Source organism: Maylandia zebra, linkage group LG20 (genome assembly GCF_041146795.1).
Source record: "Maylandia zebra isolate NMK-2024a linkage group LG20, Mzebra_GT3a, whole genome shotgun sequence".
Taxonomy (NCBI): Eukaryota; Metazoa; Chordata; class Actinopteri; order Cichliformes; family Cichlidae; genus Maylandia; species Maylandia zebra.
The window spans coordinates 38186354-38202652 of record NC_135186.1 but is presented as its reverse complement, the minus strand read 5'-3'; positions in this window follow the sequence as shown (position 1 = coordinate 38202652).

The following is a 16299-nucleotide window of genomic DNA, read 5'->3' as shown; positions in this document are numbered from 1 at the left end:
TGTGTGTGTAAATGTGTGTGAAAGCTCTTAAACAGCTGATTTACAATGTGGCACTCTGATCAAAGCCGCATGTAATCACACGGGTCTCCATTGTTATGCTAATTTAGCTGTGTGCGCGCATGTGTGTGTTTTCACTCTTACTGTTGACTTTGTGTTTCTTTTGTATTCCAGCATTTTATCTATGCATATCGTTTTATCACTGTGTGTGTGTGTGTGTGTGTGTGTGTGTGTGTGTGTGTGTGTGTGTGTGTGTGTGTGTGTGTGTGTGTGTGTGTCCCTGTCTAGCTATCTTTGTGAGGACCGAAAGCTGCATTCTACTATACTTGTGAGAACAGTCACTTGTGAGGACACACTCACGGTCCTCACAAGTCTGAAGCCTTTTTGAGGCTCAAAGTGTGGTTCTAGTGTCAGGGTTACAGTTAGGCGTTCATTTTTGATGGTTAGGGTAAGCGGCTGGGGAATGCATTATGTCAATGAGATGTCCTCACTAAGACAAGAAAACGAGTGTGTGTGTGTGTGTCCTAAATGAGTCTGAAAGGTGCTCAGAGAGCGGTTTTCGCCCCTCAGAGGTTACTTTCGTTTTAATTGGCTCAGTGCTTTTCCTACTGCTTGTTTAGGTAATCAAAGATCTCCCAGGAGGCCTGCAGAGCAGCTCTCTGGAACGCTGCAGCCCTCAGACAAAAACATTTTATAAGGCTTTTCAGCAAAGATTGAACGAGTCCAGCGAGGGAAATAATTATCCTCTGCTGAATTTGTAAGTTTACTCACAAAGATAAGAACAGTCTCTGTTTTTATGGTCGCCTCATTGTAATGCAGAGGCAGAAAATCCACAGGAAAGCAGAAAACATCAAAGTTCTTAATTGATTTGTCATTTGTTATTGAGTGAAATGATTGTTTGATCCCACTGGTTGTATGCAGATTACAGTCAGTATTTCAGTTGAAGATTAAAGATCATGATCCCGTCGTGTGTGCATAAAGCACGCCTGTCTATAAAATCCATTCCAGCCTCTCCACCACCGTGGTCGAGACCACAGAGCTGTCAAAGGACATCATGGACAGGACTGGAGACCTGCACCATGCTGAATGGGCTGTAAGACCATCAGCAAGCAGTTTGGTGTGAAGGTGAATTAATATTTGGAAGTGGAAGAAATATTTAGCTCTCGATCTGGAGCTCCAACCGAATCTGGCCTCATGGGGTGAGGATGATCATTAAAAAAGTGGTGGATTAGCCCAAAACTGAAAGCAGCTGGGACCACAGTCTCCAGGAACGCCTTTGGTAACGGACTACTCTGTAATGAACTGAAATCTTCATGCAGGTACATGTGCAGGCCCGTCTGAAGTTGGCAGTCAACATCTAATCGATTCAGGAGAGCTGTGGTCTGAGACCAAAACCGAGCTCTTTGGGATCATTTCTCCTGAGTATGACCCAAACGGCAGCATTCCCACAGTCAGGCACGGAGGTGGAAACATTATGCTGTGGACTAGGGGTGGGTTTTTATCATCGATTTATCGATTAAAATTGATTCTGGCTTGGATAACGTGATATCGATTCATTAAAATCCTGAATTGATTTTTTAATATTAATTTATTTTGCCTGAAACGCCAGAATCTCAGGTTAAACCTCACAAAATTTCAACAACCACCAAACAGCTAAGACAGTAAATAAGAGCAGGAACATGGGTCCTGCACAAAGACGTGAACACAAAGCGCCTTTCTCATCCGACTGCACGGACACGGTCGGGGCTGAAAGCCGACAGCTCGCTGATTCTGATGTTTCGGCGGGTCGAGCTTTGTGTTTACGCCCTTTTTGCACCAATTCTGAAGCTGCAGGTTTAATTTCTCTCCAAACAATATTGACCGAACCAGCAGCAAAAGAAGATCCAAACTACGCTTCACATAAACATCGTCATGATTTCACTCTGACTTTTGCTGTTTTGCTTCCACCACACTTCATGCACAGCTCTCTCTCTCTCTCTGTACTTCAAGAACAGTTTCCCGTCTAAAAATCTGTTTTCTGCATTATTCGCTTGCTTGTTACGCACAAGTCTACTGTTGTTTACAGGCTGACAGCCGCTGTTTTTTTTTCCCGTTTACATACTTCCGAAAAGAAAACCTAATTTCTGCTGTTCAATACTGAACAAATTTAAACTTTTTAAAATTATGCAAAATGCAAAACACTTAGCCGTGTCTCTAATAAAACCGCTGTAACTTCAGAGGTGATGTTCATATGTTGATTAATGGTTTTCTTTCATTTTTGATGTACTGCAGAATATTTTTATAAAATCCAGGCCAGGAAAATCACCTTCATGTTTTTCTGTGTTTTATCTTCAGCTACTTTGACACAAAGGCATCTGCTGTGATGCTCACACCTTTGATAAAGTCTTGCGAGTGTCAGCTTCCTTTTTATAGATACAAAAATATGTAAATGTACAGATCTGAATTATAATATTGCTGACTGTCAAAATTTCCCAGATTCAAATCGAATTGAATCGATTCAAGACCTTGTGAATCGGAAACGAATCGATTCTAGAAATCAGTGACGATACCCAGCCCTACTGTGGACTGTTTTTCTGCTGAGGGTACAAGACGCCTCTCTTGCAGTGACCCACTGTGTCTTTATTGTGTCTTTAATAGCTGAGTCAGTGGGGAAAGTGGATGACTCGCAGGCGTGTATATGTCTATATTTGTAAATATAAATTATATATATATATATATATATATATATATATATATATACTTCATCCATCCATCCATCCATTCACTTCCGCTTATCCTTTTCAGGGTCGCGGGGGTGCTGGAGCCTATCCCAGCTGTCATGGGGTGAGAGGCGGGGTACACCCTGGACAGGTCGCCAGTCTGTCACAAGGCTAACACACAGGGACAAACAACCATTCGCACTCACATTCGTTTGCACATTCACACCTAGTGACAATTTGGGTTATCCAATTAACCTATCCCCACAAGCTGCATGTCTTTGGACAGTGGGAGGAAGCCGGAGTACACGGAGAGAACCCACGCAAACACGGGGAGAACATGCAAACTCCACACAGAAAGACCCCAGCCTGATGTTGGAATTGAACTCAGGACCTTCTTGCTGTGCGGCAACAGTGCTAACCACCGTGCCACCGTGCTGCACCGTGCATACATATATACATATATACAGTGGGGCAAAAAAGTATTTAGTCAGCCACCGATTGTGCAAGTTCCCCCACCTAAAATGATGACAGAGGTCAGTAATTTGCACCAGAGGTACACTTCAACTGTGAGAGACAGAATGTGAAAACAAAATCCATGAATCCACATGGTAGGATTTGTAAAGAATTTATTCGTAAATCAGGGTGGAAAATAAGTATTTGGTCACCTCAAACAAGGAAAATCTCTGGCTCTCACAGACCTGTAACGTCTTCTGTAAGAAGCTTTTCTGTCCCCCACTCGTTACCTGTATGAATGGCACCTGTTTGAACTCATCATCTGTATAAAAGACACCTGTCCACAGCCTCAAACAGTCAGACTCCAAACTCCGCCATGGCCAAGACCAAAGAGCTTTCGAAGGACACCAGGAAAAGTATTGTAGACCTGCACCAGACTGGGAAGAGTGAAGCTACAATAGGCAAGCAGCTTGGTGTGAAAAAATCAACTGTGGGAGCAACCATCAGAAAATGGAAGACATACAAGACCACTGATAATCTCCCTCGATCTGGGGCTCCACGCAAGATCTCATCCCGTGGGGTCAAAATGATCATGAGAACGGTGAGCAAAGATCCCAGAACCACACGGGGGGACCTGGTGAATGACCTGCAGAGAGCTGGGACCAAAGTAACAAAGGTCACCATCAGTAACACACTACAACGGCAGGGAATCAAATCCCGCAGTGCCAGACGTGTTCCGCTGCTGAAGCCAGTGCATGTCCAGGCCCGTCTGAAGTTTGCCAGAGAGCACATGGATGATACAGCAGAGGATTGGGAGAATGTCATGTGGTCAGATGAAACCAAAGTAGAACTTTTTGGTATAAACTCAACTCGTCGTGTTTGGAGGAAGAAGAATACTGAGTTGCATCCCAAGAACACCATACCTACTGTGAAGCATGGGGGTGGAAACATCATGCTATGGGGCTGTTTTTCTGCCAAGGGGACAGGACGACTGATCCGTGTTAAGGACAGAATGAATGGGGCCATGTATCGTGAGATTTTGAGCCAAAACCTCCTTCCATCAGTGAGAACTTTGAAGATGAAACGAGGCTGGGTCTTCCAACATGACAATGATCCAAAACACACCGCCCGGGCAACAAAGGAGTGGCTCCGTAAGAAGCATTTGAAAGTCCTGGAGTGGCCTAGCCAGTCTCCAGACCTCAACCCCATAGAAAATCTGTGGCGGGAGTTGAAAGTCCGTGTTGCTCGGCGACAGCCCCAAAACATCACTGCTCTCGAGAAGATCTGCATGGAGGAATGGGCCAAAATACCAGCTACTGTGTGTGCAAACCTGGTAAAGACCTATAGTAAACGTTTGACCTCTGTTATTGCCAACAAAGGTTATGTTACAAAGTATTGAGTTGTATTTTTGTTATTGACCAAATACTTATTTTCCACCCTGATTTACCAATAAATTCTTTACAAATCCTACCATGTGGATTCATGGATTTTTTTTTCACATTCTGTCTCTCACAGTTGAAGTGTACCTCTGGTGCAAATTACTGACCTCTGTCATCATTTTAGGTGGGGGAACTTGAACAATCGGTGGCTGACTAAATACTTTTTTGCCCCACTGTATATGTATATATGTATGTGTGTGTGTGTGTGTATATATATAAATACATTCTGATATTTTCTTATGATACTTTATTTTCTCATATTTCTTTATTTCTTATATTTCACTTCGTTTCTTATGTTTCTTGTACTTCGCACACCACTGCTGCTTGTGAAGCTCGCACACAAGAATTTCACTCACATGTGCTGTACCAGTGTACCAGTAATGTCACGTGACAAAAGAAGTGATTCGATTTGATAAGTGCCCTGGAAGCTGTCCATCTTTATTTACAGTCTATGTTCTGCACATGATGCTTGTGGCAAAAACTCCAGTTATTTTAGGAAGAAGCCAAAATATGTGTCCTGGGTGGCCCGAAAGGTCAGTGGAGGAACTGGTTACCTGTGTGTGTGTGTGTGTGTGTGTGTGTGTGTGTGTGTGTGTGTGTGTGTGTGTGTGTGTGTGTGTGTGTGTGTGTGTGTGTGTGTGTGTGTTTTTAAGCGGACAGCTCTCACCAGTGCCTCCAATAAATAAATGTCAGACCTCAAATTAAATTTACTTAAAATGCAGTCTGACTGCAGGCAACACACACAAACACACACACATGTGTTAAAACACATGCTTATACACACACACACACACACACACAAACGCACACACAGACTCCCTCCTGTGACTGTTTCCAATTACTGAGTAGGTCTTTAAGGAAAGGTCATCCAGTCTGTGTGTGTGTGTGTGTGTGTGTGTGTGTGTGTGTGTGTGTGTGTGTGTGTGTGTGTGTGTGTGTGTGTGTGTGTGTGTGCCAAGTGCAGTCTCAATTCCAGCATCAGCCTTCGATCGTGTTTCCTTTTAATTTATCTCAAAGTAGGACAAACACTGAGGACAGCTGCTCACTTTGTCTGTTTGCATATCTCGCTCCCCCTCCTTAGGCTGCACACACACACACACACACACACACACACACACACACACACACACACACACACACTTTGCTCTTGCACAGTCACAGCTGACATGCAGAGCCCTTATCGATGGTTCATAGAGGGGATGTGAAGATGTTCACGGTTGTTTCGGAGCTTGTGCGTAAACACAGCTGTTGTCTGTGTGATGTGCTGCTTGTAGCTCGAGGAGAGACAACAGAGAGACGCTTCGTCCTTTCTTCTTCTCTCATCCCCAGCTGCTCTCTCAGATGGCCCCGCCCCTCCCTGAGCCTGGTTCTGCTGGAGGTTTCTTCCTGTTTTTCCTCCCCACTGTCGCCAAAGTGCTTGCTCATAGGGATCATACGATTGTTGGGTTTTCTCTATATTATTTTAGGTTCTTTACCTGACAATACTAAACACCTTCACACGACTGTTTTTGTGATTTGTTGTGACATAAATAATAATAATGATGTTTAAAATGTAAAGGTTTGTCTTCAGGCTCATCACAGGTGTTTAATGGCTGGAACCTCAAACCTCTGTAGACACAAACACATGTGTTCATGTCTTTAGTTGAATCTATGAAAAATGCCAAAGATAATGAAGGGAAACAGGAAGAAAGGTTGAGATATCCAGAGTCAGCGGGGCAGGTACTCAGTGCAGAGAGAAGAACAGGCACTTGGCTTCCAGGTGGCTTGACATCCATGTCAGGGAGTCATTGATGAGGCACTGAATTGGCCTGGAATACTGGAATTCATGGATTCATCTCCGATAACATCAGCGTGTCCCACCTGAAGGCAGTGATGCATCTCTTCAGAGCACAGATTCTGAGGATAAAGCAGAAAGTACATAAAGATGGCTGCCATGCCTTGTCGGAGTGTATGCAGAAAGTTAAACACCTGCTTGATGTGTCGGTGGATCCACGTTTTAACGTGCAATCAAGCCAGAAGAGATGAGTGCTGGAGGAAAACCAGAGCTCAGGCAGCAGCTGCAGTGTTTCCCCCTCAGGAGAAACCAAGAAAGCCACCGAGCACTTTCTTTAAGGAATCGCACCCACAAACGTCGTCCTTGGGGAGAAAGAAACACTGGAAAAGGAGCTCGGCAGTTAGAGAAACAAACCCCTGCACAGGAGGAAGAAACTCCAAGAGCGAACCGGACAACGCTGTGTCCCTGCAGCACTGCTCTGAGAGGCTTTTACTCAGGAGCTGTGACCTGCCCAACCCAGTGACTCGTCTTCCTTTATCAGGCTAATAATCGAGTGTAAAACTATATTTTTCCTCAGAAGATCGTAGAGTTAGATTCTAGAAATTAGTTTTAAGTTTTGAAACTGGTCACATGTCATTTAGGAGTAAAGAGCTTTGAGCTTGACAGGAGTGGTGACTGATATGGTGAAAAATAGATGTTGTGTGATATGAACATTATCGCCGGGCTGGGTGCAGCACACGTGTGAGGAGGTTTGAGTGATTTTATACGGATGATGAGAAAAACATTTTTCTTCTTTGATGACGGTAAATGATGAGCTTGAGTGAGATCCTGAGCGTAGCTCACAGTTTGACTCCTGCGCTGTTAAAATGTCGGATGTTTACTGCTCAGTGGGGACGCGGTGCGTTCAAAGAACAGAGAAAGCAGCTCTCAGCGTGAGAGCTTCCTCGTTTTTCTGACTCTCACCCTCGGCGCTGTTTCAGGTGTCTGCGGGATGATGCAAGGAAGGCTGCTGGTGTGAAATTCCACCTGTGTTAAACCGTGTTCAGCCGGCCACCACATCTGAAATCGAAGCAGAGCTCTGCACCATCACACCCTGCAGTCCCTGGAGATAACACCGCCACTGGCCATCGGTGGCTCCGTTGCAGACCCCAGACCTGCTGACGACTGACTGCACAGTGAGCTTCGCTCCAGCAGGAACGAGCTTCACGAGCTTTTCTGTGAAAACGTTCAGCAGCAAAGATAAACGCTCGTGCTGAGAGCTGCTGATTCTGACTCTCACTGAAGAATCGCTTTCACCTTCATCGCTGTTCACCACAGACTCAAACCTCCAGTTCTTTCAGGCCCACCTGAAACAAAGTGCTGCTACGAGCAGATTTACTAACATCGGCTCGTCTGCAGCTCTGTCTCTTCATTCTTGGAGTAGCTGTGCATAATTTATAACAATCCTTCTTTGACTGATTCCCCCTCTGTCTGTCACGTTTTCAATTTGAAACTCTCCTTAATGAATTTGTTAGTGTGACCTGAACCAGGTGGGGTCTGTAATGGTTTTCAGTGTAGATGAAATGATAAGTGATGCTCCTGATCCAGGTTTGTGAGACGTCACCATGGTGCAGCAGACTGATGCTTGATCCACAGACACGCGACTAAACAGGAAGCTGTAAACACACAGAGCGTTCGTTCTCCCAGCTCACACGAGCCCACTCGTTCATACTCTTCATTAAATATTGTTAATTATCCTGTGAGCGCACACGTCGTGCTGGGACTCGTGATTTATTGCTGCTTTGGCGGACATAAATCTAAATGTCACCTCCGGACACACCAGCACGACTGCTGCTCTGATTTCTGTGATGCGCGGCTGCAGTTTGGTAATCACAGCTATTGATCGAGCAGGCCTGCAAGGAGGGGGAGGGGCTAATTAAATGGCTCGATATTCGAGGTGGAGACGCAGCGAGGGAGCGTGCAGAGGAGAGGAAAGCTTCATCAGTCCCACACTCAGTGATTCACAGCAGGAGTGGTCATGTGACTTATACAAACAAACAGCAGGAAGTGATCTATTGATCTGCTGGAGGGAGGATACTGGACCACACACACACATATGGTAAATGGTAAATGGCCTGTATTTATATAGCACTTTACTAGTCCCTAAGGACCCCAAAGCGCTTTACATATCCAGTCATCCACACATTCACACACACATTCACACATATATTGGAGAAATATTACGTTTTAGTGTTTACTGTTAGTATGTCTCAGTTTAAGGTTTAAGTTAATCCCATCATCCGTATTTCCCTGTTTATGTGTCATTTCCTGTTTCCTGTGTGAGTCTGTCTCGTCCTCTGTGTATGACTATTAAGTTATGCCCGCCCCCTTACCTGTTCCCGTGATCCTGTCCTTAGCTGTGTCCCAAAACGTAGGCCGCATCCTTCGGACCCGGCCCACGTAGACCGAGAAGGCCGGAAGTGCGAGGCTGTGAATTTGGACGGTCTAGCCTCCAGATTAGCGTCACCGCTGTGTGGGTGGAGTTTAATAAACTCGCCGTCTGCTCCTTGCTATCTAAAATATAACAGGACACTGGCGTAAACTCTCGACCGTCTCACACGTCTGTTTAATCAGTTTTCTGTTTGACGTTTATTCAGCTGTGTGAAAACCACCCGATGGATTAATAAAGTTTTATTTAATCTAATAACTTTGATCTCAGCCAAACCGATTTACTCCGTTGTAATATTTCACTTCCTGTGTTCTAGATTTTCAAACACCTCCTGTGGAACTGCTAACGTTGGCTCGCTCGGTCCGTCGCTGAAATTCGTCCCCAGGCTGTCGGGTTAAGTGATGTCACTGATAAACTGACCTTCCCCAACTGTCTCAGCCACTGTCAACATCTGGCCAGACGCTGAAAATCAGTGTACAATGCTTTTATTGGCCAATCAAAACACTTTAAATATTGGCACAAAATAGCAGGTGAAGATGATTAATGAGAACGACACAACGATCAAAGGAATAACTGCAGAAACGTCCAATTATTTAAAGATGTCGCTGTGATTACCAAACATGACTCCTTTCATTAGCAGACAAAGTAAAGTCAACATCCAATCATTGCCTTTAATTAATGTCCAGAGACGGACGATTTGATGGGCGTCCTTCACGTTTGATGAAGTGGACGCGTCCTCTCGGCTAATTTGGGGGTCATGGCACAGACCGACGTCACACTTCCTCGAACTTCCTCTGACCTCTGCAGACGTCACGCTGGCTTAATCTGGACGACTTTAGAAGCAGACTGTTTGTCAGACCCGTCAGCCGGCAGCTGTGTGAGAGTGATTTCTTATTCCAGCCTTTATACAGTTGTCAGCACGACTTCCTGTACTGAAAAGAAGCACCGACCTCATCTATATAAAAGAAAAACTTGCTTCAAAACTAAATACTAAACTTCTTCCTGTTCGTGTTTTTTATGTTTCTGGTCAGGATGATGGAATAAATTTTATAGAGAGAGGCGCCATTAATGAACATCATATGGTATCTGAAGAATATGTGATACAAAAGTTAACAATAAATAAATTAAACCAAAGCAAACTGTATTAATACAGTGGCAGTGTCAGATATAACTACTTTAACCTGAGTTTCCAGGTTAAAGTAGAGCCGTGTGCGGAGAATGTTATTCCGCTAAACTCGACCTCAGGACTATTTAACTAAATAAAATGAAACTGAAGGCTTGTGTGTAACAAATCTCAAAGGTAAGGAGACCCAAAAGCAGGACACCAGAGGCCATAGAGCCAAAAGGCCACGCCCCCAACGATGCAAACTTTAAGCCTGAATCCAGTTCAAACAGGCGAGCTATACAACATCCTCCCCTGTACAGGTGTCAGGAAGGGGAAGTGATCCGCAGAGACCAAACAGTTTGTCTACTAGCCTGTAAACATGTTTATTTCAGCTGGAAAGTTTTAACATGGGAGTCTATGGGACTCACTGCTGCCTCTGCTGGATGTCAGAGGAACTGCAGCGGTTGGAGCTGATGTTGGCACCATCTGTGGCTGTACAGCACCACAGGCACTCATCCTTCAGTGACCAGTAAAGTGGTAAATGGACTGGTTCTTAGCGCATTTCTACTCTTTCTGAGCACTCAAAGCGCTGTGCACAACTTGTACATTCAACCATTCGCACAAGCACATTTTTGCTTTCTAAGTCACATTCACACACACACCGATGGATGCATCGGAGAGCAATTTGGGGTTAGTATCTTGCCCAAGGTATGCACCAACCACCAACCTTCCTATCAGTAGATGACCCGCTCTACCACCTGAGCTACAGCCACCCCAAAGGCTGAGGGAAAAGGAACATTTATGCCTCTGCGTGCTTTGCTGCCCATCTCGACCTTTCCCATCTCTCACCTGCCCTGCGTTGGGACTGTTTGATGAATGGGTCCTGGTACTGCTGCTCACAGGCCTGACCTGCGCAGCCACACACATCCACAGTGGCTCGTCACTAACACACGATGATGTCTGCCAACCAGGTGACGTTTTTGTTGCAGGTCAAAGCTGAGATTTGAGGGTAAATAAAGACGATAAAAGCAGCTTTGAAAGCAGGAAGATGAGTCTGACCTTCGAGCTCGTATTTGACCCTCAGAAACAGCAGCTGGCAAAACCATTTCAACTCAAGGTCCCTCTGCCGCTCACTGCGAGGCCTTTCCCTCGCTCTCAGCAGTTTCAACATTTAAAGTGTCCACTTCAAACCTTCCTGTTGAAACAGTCGCTTCCTGCGATCCATATTAGTCCACAGCAGGCGCGCTCAGCACACGGGCGCCGTGGCTTTGGGAAAGTTTCAAGTTCAGCTGCTGGATTTGAATTGTAGATGTAAAAATGAAGGCAGGAAAGCACTTGATCGCCTGATGCGTGCCCACACTCCTGACAATAAGTGATAAAGTTATTAGTTGTGATTACATCACCAAAGAAGCCAAAATAATATTAATAATAATAAAATAAAAACATAACCCTCTGATTTCCTTTTGTACTTGAAAACTGAGCTTATACTCGCCCTGAAAATCTTAATCTAAGCAGATTCTTCCTCTGGATGGCATAACCTCGGCCTCATGGAGTCATGTTTGACCAGGACATGTCCTTGAGGTGGGGTGTGCTGATATGGTAGGATGAGGTCATTACAGTTTTTTACAGACGCTAGGACACATGTCTCAATACTTAGGTCACGTTTGCAAAACTCCTCACACAGTGAGCACAACAGAAGTCTATGTGGGCTAAACTGAGGACCAGTTATCATTGTCTTGGCACAAAATGCATTCAATGACTACATCTCAAAAATTTCATGAATTATCTTCTCACTCAGACACAACAACTGCCAAAAAGCTTTGTACGTACAGGACATTTTGCATGTGCTTACATACTGTTTTCAAAACTGTTAAACTTATGGCCAAAACAATAACACAATGCAAAACTTAAAAAGACAGCAAAATGCAACAGCAATATTTTATTGAAACATATTTTAAATCTAAAAATGCAGTTTAACCAGCCACAGCTGATTCTCATTGTAGATGAACATCTACACAGGTGTTACTCCTTCAATTGTTCAACTCCTTCAATTCTGGCATGCCAGAAGATTCTTTCCTAGGTGTATTACCCTAGATGACATAAGATGTGATGTGGATGAGAACCTGTGGCCAAATGGAGAAGACCGAGTAGATTAGCATTACTATTGTATGTGTATCAGTGGATGGTGTGTATACAAATACTTGTATTTTGGGATTACTTAGTGCAAAAAAATAAAAATACATAAACAAATATTAACGAATTCTGCATGATGTCTGATTCATTCCAGTAACATATATTGAAATTATAAACAGAGATGTGTCCTTGTTTTACACAGGAAACACTGTGTAACATGTTGTTAGTGTTTTTTAGGTCATTGTTTTGTGGGTGACAAAGTGTGTTTGTCGGCTGTCAACCTTTGCTAGTGTTCTGGAAGAATGAGTTTATTTGAGACCTGAATGAAGTGTTTTGGTAGTTGTAGTCATGGTCCTGGGTCGGTGACCCAGCGCTTTTAGTTTGTTATCATTTTCTAGATGATTGTTTAAGTTCTGTGTTATTTTCGATCTGCCTCTGAGTCTGCGTCTGTATCTGTCTGTCTATGGTGTCTCCCCATCTGTTTGTGAATCTGTCTGTTTAGTTCAATGTCTTGTCTGGTTCCATGTGTCTGAGTTTCCTGTTTTATTGTGAAGGTCTCTGTCTGATGTGAGTGTGTTCAGTTTACGTTTCCCCTGTCCCGTCAGCTCAGATTCCTCCCAGCTGTGTTGCCCTCCTGTCTCTCATCCCCTGATTACTGGTGTGTGTATTTAAGCCCTGTGTGTTCTCCTGCCTGTTGCCGGTTTGTCTGCGTAATGCCGCGTCAGTCTGTGTTCCTCGGTGTCCTGCTCGTCTCTCTGCCGCTCTTCCCTTTTTGTTTCATCTCAGGTTTGTCATTTAGCTTTCCCAGTTCAGGTCTTTAGTTTTGTCTTCCCTAACCTTACAAATTAACCCTAACCCTAACCCCTGGAAATGTGCTGTGTTGTCTCTGTTTTGTGTTTATTAGCGCCGCTAAAACACAAAGATCAGATATTTTACTGGAAGCTCCTTAAACACTGCTGAACGTTTACTGTCAGAGCAACTTACAGGCTGCTCTTTATTTCAGTCGAGTTTGAAAACTATAATCAAATTCAAAATTTATTTGTCACACACACGCACAACCATACACAGTATGACATGGAGGTGAAATGCTTGTAGCTGTACAATGCCCGACCATTAATGACAGAAGAAAAGTTTTACAATATTTACAATTTACAGGTTACTACAGAATTTACAAATTAACTTAGGAATTTACAGTAAAGAATGTGCAAATATATAAATATTTATATATTAAATAGCAGAAGAGATTATAAAGATTATAAATTATAGGAATTATAGGATTATAGGAAATGTGTGGTGGTGCATGTGGTGACGTGTGTGAGAGTCCAGTCCTACACCTGGTTCAGGCCCGAATAGCCTGGGGGAAGAAGCTCCTCCTCATTTCCTCTGTTTTGGCCTTAAGGGAGCGGAAGCGCTTCCCAGACCTCAACAGTGAGAAGAGTCCATTGTTGGGATGGGAGAGGTCCATCATAATCTTCCTAGCTTTGGACTTGCACCGCTTGGTGTAGATGGACAGCAGGTCAGGGAGCTCTGATTGAATGATGCGTTCTGCCGAGCGCACCACCCTTTGCAGATCTCGTCTGTCCTGCTTGGTGCTGTTCCCAAACCAGGTGCAGATGTTTGCCGTCAGGACGCTCTTGATGGTGCAGGAGTAGAAGTTCGTGAGCACCTTCAGTGGCAGATGGAAGTCTCTAAGTCTTCTGAGGAAGAAGAGACGCTGACGGGCTTTCTTAAGCAGGGTGTTGATGTGACAGGACCATGACAGGTCCTGAGTGATGTGGACACCCAGGTATCGGAAACTGTCCACTCTCTCCACTGGCGTGCCACTGATGATGAGGGGTTTGTAATTCCTCGCCTGCTTTGTAGTGAAGTCCACGATCAGCTCCTTAGTCTTGCTGACGTTTAGGAGGAGGTTATTCTCCTGGCACCAGGTCTCCAGGTTCCTAATCTCCTCCAGGTAGGCCGTCTCGATGTTGTCTGAGATCAGGCCCACAACAGCAGTGTCGTCAGCAAACTTGACAATGGAGGTGGTGTCGGATGTGGCTACACAGTCATAAGTGTACAGTGAGTACAGCAGGGGGCTTAAAACACAGCCCTGAGGAACTCCAGTGCTGAGTGAGATGGAGGGGGAGACTTGTTTTCCTACCCTCACTGATTGGGGTCTGTCTGTGAGGAAGTTGAGGATCCACTGACACAGTGATGAGCTGAGTCCTAGATCCGTCAACTTGGTGAAAAGCTTAGAGGGAATTATTGTGTTGAATGCTGAACTGTAGTCCACGAACAGCATCCTAACATAATTCCCTCTGCCAGTGTCCAGGTGACTCAGGGATGTGTGGAGCAGGTGAGATATGGCATCGTCTGTGGAACGATTAGTCCGGTAAGCAAACTGAAGTGAGTCGATGGTGGCAGGAAGTGAAGAAGTGATGTGATCTCTCATCAGTCTTTCAAAACACTTCATCACAATTGAAGTCAGTGCTACTGGACGGTAGTCATTGTGGCAAGCGGGCTGTTGTTTCTTTGGAACAGGGACAATAATGGACCGTTTGAAGCACGTGGGAACCACAGCTTGGGCCAGGGAGAGGTTGAAGATCTCCGTGAACACCGGTGCTAGTTGATCAGCGCAGGCTCTAAGGACCCGGCCAGGGATTGCATCTGGTCCTGCTGCCTTCCTGGTGTTCACCCTCCTGAAGGTGTTCCTCACGGCATGCTCTGTGATGACGAATGCATTGTCTTCACTGGTGCACTCCGAGCGCGCGCAGCCGTTTGTTGTTTTAATTGCTGCGGCGTCGAAGCGAGCATAAAACGTGTTCAGCTCATCAGCCAGTGAAGCATCTGCATTCATCATTGAAGAAGCTGGTCGTTTATAGTCCGTTATAGTCCGCAGTCCTTTCCACAGGCTCCTAGAGTCGCACTGTCGTAGCTGTGACTCTAGTTTTTCCCCGTAGCTCCGCTTTGCCTTTCTGACCGCGCTGCGCACGTTGTAGGACGCAGCCTTGTATAGGTCCATATTACCGGAGACAAGCCCTTCATTGTAGGCAGCGGTGCGTGATCTCAGAGCGTCGCGGATGTTTTTATCCACCCACGGCTTCTGGTTGGGAAACGTTCGGATGATAGTTCTTTCTGCTGTGTCGTCCGCTAGTTTCCCGATAAATCCCACAACCGCTTCCGTAAACATGTTGATGTCATCAGAGCTGCGCCGAAACATGTCACAGTCTGCGTCATCCAGTGCGTCCTGCAGCGCGGCCACCGATTGGTCCGTCCAGCGAGCGACCTCCCTCCTGATTGGTGGTTGCTGCTTTAGCCTTTGTTTGTAAGCAGGCATGAGGAAGATGGCGGAATGGTCCTATTTCCAAATGCCGGCAGGGGCTGAGCCTTGTAACAGTTCTTGAACGGGGTGTAGCGGTGGTCTAATGTCCTCGTGCCCCGGGTGGGGCAGTTGATGTGCTGGTGAAGGTTGTGAAATGTCCGTTTGAGATTCACTCTGTTAAAATCTCCCATAACAATGAGTGCGGCATCTCGGTGAAGTGTTTGTTGATGTGTGAGAGCCTCATGTAGCTCACATAAACAGTGCAGGCAACGACCGCAGTGAATTCCCGAGGGAGATAGAAAGGGCGACACTTAACGATCAAAAGCTCCAGATTGGGCGAGCAAGAGCGTGTGAGTGGGGAGATGTTTGTGCTGTCGCACCATCTGTTGTTCACCATCAAACATACTCCACCACCTCTTTTCTTCCCCGACTCCATTGTCCTGTCCATGCGGTAAACCGAAAAGAACCCCGTCGGCTGCACGGCATGGTCTGGTATCGCTGGGTTCAGCCAAGTCTCGGTGAAGCAGAGGAGGTTGCAGTCCTGAATGTCTCTCTGGAACTTGATTCTGGCTCTGAGGTCATCAAGCTTGTTCTCGATGGATTGAACATTGGCTAGCAGGATACTGGGCATGGGTGCGCGGTGTGCGCGAGCCCGTAATCAATGTAGTGTCGATGTTTGCTGACCTAATCATCAGGTGTTAGAGATGCATGTTTTTATGAGGGCAGATCGGTGATGTCGCGCCTCCTCACACCTGCTCTGTGCGTGGCTTTAATCTTTGTTCGTTTGCATCTTTGTCTTTTCTGTCCACCTTTAGTTGGGTGTAACGTAAACTCCATGGTTCATGTAAGAATCGGAGACAAGAAGCCAACGTGAACTAGGCTGTGAAGCTTTAAGGACAGATGGCCGTCATCGACCCCGAGCTCCTCCCTCAGGCGCCACCTCGTCCAGCTGAGAGGGAACAGAAAG